The sequence below is a fragment of the Fukomys damarensis genome, unplaced genomic scaffold, assembly GCF_012274545.1.
Source record: "Fukomys damarensis isolate Sample0158 unplaced genomic scaffold, DMR_v1.0_HiC HiC_scaffold_1, whole genome shotgun sequence".
Taxonomy (NCBI): Eukaryota; Metazoa; Chordata; class Mammalia; order Rodentia; family Bathyergidae; genus Fukomys; species Fukomys damarensis.
The window spans coordinates 26,863,209-26,863,588 of NW_022900913.1; positions in this window are offsets into that span (position 1 = coordinate 26,863,209).

A 380-nucleotide genomic window follows, 5' to 3' on the forward strand; every position below is an offset into this window, starting at 1 on the left:
TAGTAAGTGGCAGGTGAAGAGAATTTGAAAGATGCTAAAACTCTATTGTTCAGTTCAACAAATCCTGCCATTTACTAGGTGAGGAGAATTGAACCAACCCCTTAACTGCTTGGGGCCTGAGTTGCCTCATCTGTAAAAACGGGGCTCTGTTGAAAAATTGTCAGAAACGCAATATTTTCCAGGACCTTTTGCCTTCCAATCCTTTCTCCCCCTTCAGGTCTGAAGTTGGTTGCCAGTCTGTGCCACTCACACAGACCGCCTTCTGTACACCTCACAATGATACCTCCGCGGCCAGTTTCTCCCCCACGAGGCCCCGCCTCCCTCCCTGCCGAGGCTCCTCCTCCACCCTCCTGAAGCCCCACTTCTCTCCCTCGCGGCCC